This window comes from Leptonychotes weddellii, chromosome 2 (assembly GCF_054177405.1).
Source record: "Leptonychotes weddellii isolate Sample4059 chromosome 2, ASM5417740v2, whole genome shotgun sequence".
Lineage (NCBI taxonomy): Eukaryota > Metazoa > Chordata > Mammalia > Carnivora > Phocidae > Leptonychotes > Leptonychotes weddellii.
Genome location: NC_138370.1, coordinates 77,874,352 through 77,883,811, shown reverse-complemented (window position 1 = coordinate 77,883,811; position 9,460 = coordinate 77,874,352).

Genomic DNA, 9,460 nt, shown 5'->3' with positions numbered 1-9,460 from the left:
TTTTGACACTCCAGGTGACAACATGGCTTAAAACCTTATCTCCCTTTAGTTTTCTACATACCATATGCTACAACACAAATGAAAAACAAGCTATTCCCTGAATAGCCAGTTAATCTTCTCTCCCTGATCTTTTGCCTTTGATTTAGAATGCACTCTCTATAAATCAACCAGTAAAATCCTCCTTGAATATAATCTCCTTCTTGGAAAATCCTTAATTTTCCCTAGTTGCACTTGCTCACTCCATGATTTAACACCATGTTGGTATTGCTGTCACCCCCCCCATTATTTACATGTAATAAGATGCATACTATAGTTATTTTTGTGCATTTACTTTATTTCCTTACTATTAAATCAAAATCTTTTTTAGAGCAGAATGGATACTTTTACTTATTTGGCTTTGCTCATAGTATATACTCAATAAATATTTGAAAAAGTCAATTAAATGTAATACAGGTTATATTTAATTGAAAAAAATTAAATGGAAAAATCTACTTCAATTTAAATGCATAATTAATGCCATGTAATTTAAATAATGTGAGATCTTTAACTGGAAATGTTCATTTTATCAGTAAATATGCGAGAGCTATTGTTTACATAATTATTTTGCCAGTCATTACAACATATCTCTTTAAGTAAGATTTTTTACTTATAAGGGTTATTGGTGTAGAAATTTAGAGTAAAATTGGTTTCATAGTGAGAAATATACTAAAAATTATGTTATCTTTAATATTAAGTATAAAAAACAACACACCAGTTTAAAACTAAGGCACATTATATTAATATGTATGTGTAGAATATATGTTTTGTGAAGTAATAAAGTTAAAATATGCCAGAATCCATGTATTATGGAGAATAGATTAAAAAGGCTCTAGAACAGAAAAAAAATGTATATAATAATCAAAAGGAATGTTAGATTCCTTGACTTAGAAGACTGAGTGTAAGTTTTTTTGACTTCTTTAAGTGACAGCAACCTCATGAATAAATTCATACATATCTTTCAAGGCTTACTGTGAGGGGGAAGAAACACCATAATGCAAAGAGTATATAGTTGACACTCAATAAATCAGATCATTATTATTACTAGTGTATGTTATTAATTCCACTGTTATTAATTCCATTTTTATTACTAATGCCATTCATTATTAATCACTACTAGTGTATCAGTCATATATATGTTCGTATATGTGTGCATATATGTTCGTATGTGAGAGAACATGAAAAATGTTTATCTCTGAAAATAAGATTATAAATGCAAAGTGACTGGCATATTGATATATCAAATGTGTATTTAGAACATAACATAAGCCTATATGTTTTCAGTATTTAAGGTATTTTCTTTTTTTTTATAAAGATTTTATTTATTTGATAGAGAGAGACACAGTGAGAGAGGGAACACAAGCAGGGAGAGTGGGAGAGGGAGAAGCAGGCTTCCCGCTGAGCAGGGAGCCTGATGTGGGGCTCGATCCCAGGACTGTGGGATCATGACCTGAGCCGAAGGCAGACGCTTAACGAATGAGCCACCCAGGCGCCCCTAAAGTATTTTCTTAATTATATTAATGCATAATTTCAAAAATTTGAAATATAATGTGAAAATTGTGATAAATTAGATATGAGTAAAATAATTGCATAAAAGCACTTTGCTTTTTAAAATTATACACAATATTTTAGGAAAATAGGCAGTTTTTTAATGAAATGGTTAATACTAAAGTGCCACAAGTCAAAAGGAAATTAAATAGCTATCTGGTAAAAAAATGCAACACCAGACAATGAAATCATCCCCGTAAAATTTAAACATTATTCATTATAGACAGTTCCTATTACCTATTGTGGTCTTTGGTTTGAAATTTATATGTAGCCTAAGATAACATAGTCTTACTAGGATATCCAAAAGTACTATCTATGCTTCTGTATGTTATACATTGTCCATTCAGCTCTAAGAACTTGCTATTCTATCTCTATAGATTCCTCCCATAAGGACCTCTAATTTATGAAGCCCTAAATCGAAGTTTACAACTAGAGATAATGTCAGTTTAAATCCAAACACTGTAAGGTAGTTCTTAAAGAATTAATTTATTTGTAGTGCTTTGCCTTTGTTCTGGCTTTTAAAAATTGTAGTACAGACAAATTGCTTAGGGCGCCTGGGTGGCTCAGTTGGTTAAGTGATTGACTCTTGATTTCAGCTCAGGTCACGCATGATCTCACAGTAGTGAGATTGAGCCCTGCACCAGGCTCTGTGCTGAGCATGGATCCCTGTTTAAGATTCTAGCCCCCCCACCTCCATCTCCCTCTGCCCCTCCCCCACAGATTGCATGCCTGTGCACGTGCTCTCTCTCGCTCTCAAAAAAAAAAAAAGACAAATAGCTTTACTTAAAATATTACTGAGTTTTACTTTGTCTTGCTTTTTTACTGGTTTGCTTTGTTTTTGTTTTTTGCCTTTCTAATCCATAGAGTAAAACCTGTTTATTTTTAACAATTTGAAAATATAAGAAAGTATCCTCTGGAACAACAATTCTTAGTTCCATCCTCAGTTATTTTATGTAACTTTGAGAAAGCTCATGGGTGTTATTGTTGTGATTGAAAAAATGATATAGGCAAACATTTTTAAAAACACTTTAAAAGTATTAAAGTATTAAATATAGATAAGTAGCCAGGCAATTTTTAGATATCAAACTATTTAAATACTATATGTGAAGCCCCAAAACTAAGTCAGCATATTCTCATTATTTCTTGGTTATTCTTCAAAATTAAATCAAGAGTAAATACATACTGGGCGCCTGGGTGCCTCAGTTGGTTAAGCAACTGCCTTCGGCTCAGGTCATGATCTTGGAGTCCCGGGATCGAGTCCCGCATCGGGCTCCCTGCTCAGCAGGGAGTCTGCTTCTCCCTCTGATCCTCCCCCATCTCATGCTCTCTCTCTCTGTCTCATTCTCTCTCTCAAATAAATAAATAAAATCTAAAAAAAAAAAAAAGAGTAAATACATATTATAAGGAATTATTACCATATATTATTTTATGAAATCTAGATGAAACCAAATATATTACAGAAAAATTACATTTAAAAAAGTCAATTGTGTCTTTATGTATCTTCCATTTTCTTCTGAAGTTTGTTTTAGTAGAATAAAAAAGATGATAGTCTTGTTTTAAAAAAATAAAGTTTAATGCTTGGTTTGATTTAGTTATAATAAAAATTACAAAATTATTATATACTCAACCACTATAATACCTATTTAACACCTTAAAGTATACAAATACATGTGATTTTTATAGGTATTGTATACAATATACTGGATACAATATACAGTTATTTTTTTTTAAAGATTTTATTTATTTATTTGAGAGAGAGAGAATGAGAGAGAGAGAGAACATGAGGGGGGGAGGGTCAGAGGGAGAAGCAGACTCCCCACCGAGCAGGGAGCCCGATGCGGGACTCGATCCCGGGTCTTCACGATCATGACCTGAGCTGAAGGCAGTCGCTCAACCAACTGAGCCACCCAGGTGCCCCAATATATAGTTATTTTAAGATTTGTGTCTTGTGTGAGCATTACAACAATTTTGTTAGATAAGAATAGAACTTCCCTACGATCCACCAATTGCACTACTAAGTATTTACCCAAAGAATACAAAAATACTAATTCAAAGGGATTCATGCACCCCACTGTATATATCAGCATTATCTGCAATAGCCAAATTAGGGAAACAGCCCAAGTGTCCACTAACTGAATAGGTAAAGAAGTGGTATACACACACAGGAATATTACTCAGCTATATAAAATGAAATATTTCTATTTGCAATGACATGGATGGAGCTAGAGTAATATGCTAAGTGAAATAAGTCAGAGAAAGAAATGATTTCATTCGTATGTGGAATTTAAGAAACAAAACAAAAAAGCAAAGGGAAAAAAGAAAGAGAGAGAGGTGAACCAAGAAGCCGATTCTTTTTTTTTTTTTTAAAGATTTTATTTATTTATTTGACAGAGAGAGACACAGCGAGAGAGGGAACACAAGCAGGGGGAGTGGGAGAGGGAGAAGCAGGCTCCCGGCAGAGCAGGGAGCCCAATGTGGGACTCGATCCCAGGACCCTGGGATCATGACCTGAGCCGAAGGCAGACGCTTAATGACTGAGCCACCCAGGCGCCCCAAGAAGCCGATTCTTAACTATAGAGAACAAACTAACAATTACCAGAGGGGAGGGCGTTCAGGGGATGGGTGGAATAGGTCATGGGGATTAAGGAGTGCACTGGTTGTGATGAGCTCCAGGTGAGGTATGGAAGTATTGAATCACTATATTGTACTTCTGAAACTAATATTACACTGTGTGTTAACTAACTGGAATTTAAATAAAAACTTAAATAAAAAAAAAGAAGGGCAGATGCATTACTATTTTCTAAATGAGGAAACAGGTTCCTAGCAAGGTAAAATTTGCAAGAGAACCTAACATATAGAGCAAAGCAGGAAACTCAGAGCCTAAGTGTGGCAAAATTTCAGGATATCCTGAAATTTTAAGGATTAATTTTACCTATGGACTCAATGTACAATTTGGTCTTTATTTTCCAGTATATTTATTTTTTAATTATAGAATATTACATGTAATTTTGGTTGCTACCCAAAAGGAATGAGGGCATAAATAAGTAATCAGATATGTCAATAAATGTAAAACATGGAATACATTTTAAAAATCATGAAAAATTTAAATTTGTTTTTTGTGAAGAGATTTTAAAACGTTGAAATTATTTATATATATATAAATAAATGTATTTATATATATAAATGACAGGCACTCTTTGCATATAAAGTGTTAACATAATCAGGAGATTAATATGATATAAATAAGTTAACAGCCAGCATTGTTAACAGCCAGTATTTGTTACTGTAGAATGTAAATAAAGTCAAGATCCCACTGATCTCATTTCTCCATTGCTTGGAACTTCTGAAAGGACTGACACCTACTTGCTAAAACTTCTGTGCATAGTTATGGATTTGGCATATTTAACAGTGATGTAAGATACAGATGTACAAATTCCTTCTTAGGGCTCATTTTAATTTCTTACTCAGGCTCATTTCTTTCTTCCTTCCTTTCTCTCTTCCTTTTTTTCTTTTCCTTCTTCCTTCCTTCCCCTTTGTTCCTTCCTCTCTTCCTTCCTTCCTTTCTTTCTTAGAGATGGAAGCCATAAGTGTGTTTTTTAGCATTTTTTTTTTCTATTTCTTGTATTTGTTCAGGTCCTATAGTGGAGCAGGGCCTCTCAAATTTTTCAAATCATGGCATACATGAAAAATGATACCAGCACCATATGTTGGGGGAAATCGAGGAAGTCTTTGGAGACTGGATTGGGGCATTGGCTACCAGGGTTCCTGCTGCTGCCCCAGGGGCCAGTGAAGAGGAAACTGTCTCAGCATATTTCTAATCCACCTAAGGTACCAGTTCAAAATTGTTTGTGGTATTTAAGGATGTGGGATTTGGAATTTTCCAGAGTTTCACATCTAGGCATTGTCACTATTTGTATGACCTTGGATAAATAACTAATCTCTTTGACACTTAATTTTTACATATGTAGAACAGAGATGATGAGGATAACTATTTAAAATCTGGCTGTGGTGATGATTAGATCGGAATGTACATACCTTAGCAAATTACTTGGCATGAAGGTCCTAAGCCCTCAGTTAAGTTTGGCCTTAACCTGCCCTGTCCCCTCCAGTTCAGATGTTTGGACCAGAATGGGAAAGGGCTGCTCCAGGTCTGTTGAGGACTTAGAGATGAGCTAAGTCACAGAAATAGCATGTAAAGCACACAAAGGAAGCAAGCAAGGATCTTTCATTGAATTCCTAATGAAATCTATTTGTGGGGCAAGAACAAGTTATTTGTTTATTTATCTAGGCTCATCCCAATTTGATGCTACTGCCTTTGTTTCTAAAGATTATGCTTTAAGTTTCTGTCAGCTCTCACTGTATTTTGGCCACTGAAAATCAGATCTCTCTCCTCTGGCAATAGAATTTCCCCATTGATCTATCTTTGATACTTTGATAATGTTGCCCTCGTGCTTCTCATACATCTCAATAAAGGAGAGTGGTATTTTCAATCATGAATTCAATTATCATCGTTTTCCTCAGTTTATAATCAGCAGTAGCCTTTAATGTTTGAGAAGATTTGCTATGCGAGCTCTATGATATTTACAAAGAGAAAGACAAATGCACAGGGAATGGAGGAGAATGTTAGAGCTCAAGCAGTGATCTAATTTAATACATTCATTTACAAACAAGATACGTGTCCTAAATAGGAGAGATTATTTGCTGGAGATCATATATATTGAGTGGCAGAACGAGGTCTAAGACCCGGACCTCTCATCTCAGTGGGTTAGTGCCTATCTTTCCTATTTTATGCTTGCCTCCTTACAGGACAAAATAAAGTTGCCTTTACAAGGTCTGCCATCAAAAGGACACAAACCCTGGATTTAAAGAGTAGTCATGGAATTCTGACAGCTTACTCTCTGAATTTACAAAGTAGAGCACCGGGAAAATGTGCATTTTTTACACATTTGTAATTTCATATATGAATTAAACAATTCACAAATTTTTTAAATATAATTTACATATAACATTGTAGAATTTAAAGGTATACAATGTGTTGGTTTGATACATTTATATATTGTAATATGATTACCACTGTAGCATTATCTAACACCTCTGTCACATCATATAATTACCATTTTGTGTGTGTGTGTGGTGAGTACTAGTAAGATTTAGTCTCAACAACTTTGGAGTTTATAATACAATATTGTTGACAATAATCTCTATGATGTGCATTAGGTCTTCAGGAGTTCTTTCTCTACTATTTGTAAGTTGTAAGTTTGTGTAACATCTCTGTATATTTGTAAAGGGGCATCAGCAATGTGGATGGGATAGATGGTACCTGTTTATGAGGGTGTTATCATAATAATTCAAGTAGGAAAAAGAAACAGTGGTGTAAGAAATACCTCCACAGCTACCTTCTGTTTGCACTATCCATTTGTTATTTACTATGTGTCACTCACTGTGTTAAACTGTTTATACAAATCTCATCTAATAATCACAACGATCAATAATGAAGTCTTACTATTAACCTCATTTTAACGGTGAGTAAATTGAGACAAGATGAAGAGGTTAAAGGACATGGTCCATTTCATCAAGCTGTAAGAAATAAAGTCAAAATTTGTACCTATGCCTGTCTGATTCCAAGTACAATATTTCTATGCCTATGCATACTGTGTCACAAATATTAGACTATTTAAAAGAAGCCTTGGAGAAGAGTGAATTTGTAACCTATTTTTGACTCTTAAAAAATATGTATCATATGTCTTTCCACAGTCCTGTTTATATATTGAGGTGTATTTTTTTTTTTGTCCTTCAAATGGCCCCTAAAGTTCTGAATCTTCAATGAAGAAAAACTTTCACAGATTTTTCAAAGAAGGAGTGACACTGCTCAGGTACTCAGGCTAGACATAAGATCATTATGTTTTTGCACCTTCCCTATCTTATCACTATCTCAATTGGGTCTTCTTTGTGCTTTTAATGCCTGAAATAGGTCTGTGCTGATCACTTGTAAATGCAGAATCAGAAGTTATATACCTTATATATCATGGATCAAGACTGACAAGCTTTACAATGCAAATTTATCAGAAACGTATAAACAATATTTTTCTACATTGTGCTTGAAAGCAGTTTTTAACGTTTGTGTATCTTTAATTTTCTCTGCATTGAGAAAAAAAGGCAGATGAAAAAATCAGTTAGATCCCATTATATATAAAATACTAGAGAATTTAGACTAATAAGATAATGTTTATTTCTGGTGAGTAGGATTACCGGTGACATTATTTTCTTCTTTTTTTTAATATTTTCTAATTTCCTAAAATAATCATTATTATTATGAATCATATATTGTTTACCATCAGTAAAGCAGTTTAAAGTAATTGTCAACTTTCAATTAATGTTTCCTTCAAAGTTGCACATTTTGTATCTTCCTCCCCCTCTTCCGTTTCCTTAGCCTTTTATTTCTTCTGTGTTTTTTCATGTAAAGCTTTATTTTGCTCATGGCTAGTGACTAGTTGGAGAAAAACATAATAAGACATATGGTAGCTACATGTAACCATAAAAATATGAAAAGAATCACAGCCCTAAAGTTAAAGTGACAATTCCTCCTTGCCTATCATGTTGGTACAGTGCCATTAACCCTTTTCTAATATTTTCCATTCTGATAATGATAGCAAGGCACATAAATTACCAAATGAAAACTACCTATTTTCTACAAGAATCACCACAGTAAAACTATAACATATCTTTGGTTTATTTACCTATCACTAAGATCCTAAGTAGGCATTTTATTTGGAAATATATTCTAGGGAGATAAAATGCATGAAGTAGAATCACTAGATTAAATAATTATATTGTAAAATACCAGAGGGAATGAGCTGCTTATGAGGTGGCATAAAACCAACAAAATTTCAAGCACACAGATCCTAAGTGACCAAGTGACACCAGTTTTAAAGTCTCAACAATGGGTGACAAATAAATTTTCTTTGCCAGAACATTTCTATTCATGTGAGACAGGAGGGGGAAAAAAAGAAAAAAAAAAAAAAAACTTTAAGAACTCCAACGAAACAATAGAAATGACTAAACTAAAACACAAGAGAGAAGACTACTTAGGTGGAGGACAATAAAATTGAGAATAAATTTGTAAAATAAAGTGAATTGTGAGATCTCAGCTTTATATGGTAAAATTAGCTCTTTATAGTCAAGCCATTTTGTAATATATTTCAAAAGTAGTACATATTTTGAGTGAACAGGTTTGACAGATTACATAGGGTAAATTTACCAGATAATTATGAATAATAAATTTTAATGTCTCTGAAATAAAATGTTTGTTGAAAGAAGGTTTCAGATGTATTTTGTTTTCTTGCTTTTCTTTTAATAATCCAGTTGTCTAGTGCTGCCAAAATTAAATGAGCAAAAAAAAAAAAAAAAGATAAAATGTAGGGTTGCTTACTATCCCTGCCTAACAAGAGGAAACTGAACAAAATAACTCTCAAAGTTCTTCCTTTTTACTTAACTCTAAAGTCAAAGAAAGATTTTAATGATAACACTAAGAATTTTGATATCTACTAGATGCTTCAAATTTGAAATTTTCAAAACCATGTTCTTCCACATATATAAATTGTACCACAACCATCCTGTTGTACAAGTAGAAACCTGTACGTGATTTCTGACACCTCTCTCTTCCCTCACCTCCTAACTTCCTACATTGGATTAATCACCTAATTCTCCATGTCTAAATCACAGACTCCAGATTCTTCATATAAGGTAGTGAGTGATAAGTCTTACCTGGAGCACTGAGCTTCCTAGGTGTCTCACTTCATATATTCTTGCCTTATTCCTATTCATTTTTCACATTAAACAAAAAAAGCTGTAGGATATTCCTACTTAAAAAAAAAAA